The following is a 281-nucleotide window of genomic DNA, read 5'->3' as shown; positions in this document are numbered from 1 at the left end:
GCATCCTGCCGCGCACCTCAGCCCCGATCCCACTGGGCAGGCTGGGATTTCCGGGCCTGATCCAGCCCTGCCCGGGGCTGCTCCCTGCGCACTCGGAGGTGGCCACAGCCCTTCCTCCTCCGAAGCCATTGGCTGCCGGGGCTGCCCATCACCGGGCAGGTGTGTTCACCTGGGCCAGGTAAGGGGCAGGTATGAGGCTGCTCCACGCTCTGCGACAACCCCCCCACCCCGCATCCTGCATCCAGCGCTTGGGAACAGCACCAGAGGGATGTGGAGCTGCT

The sequence above is a fragment of the Nestor notabilis genome, unplaced genomic scaffold (genome assembly GCF_000696875.1).
Source record: "Nestor notabilis isolate BGI_N333 unplaced genomic scaffold, ASM69687v1 scaffold22349, whole genome shotgun sequence".
In the NCBI taxonomy this organism is placed as follows: Eukaryota; Metazoa; Chordata; class Aves; order Psittaciformes; family Psittacidae; genus Nestor; species Nestor notabilis.
This window is presented reverse-complemented; position numbering follows the sequence as displayed.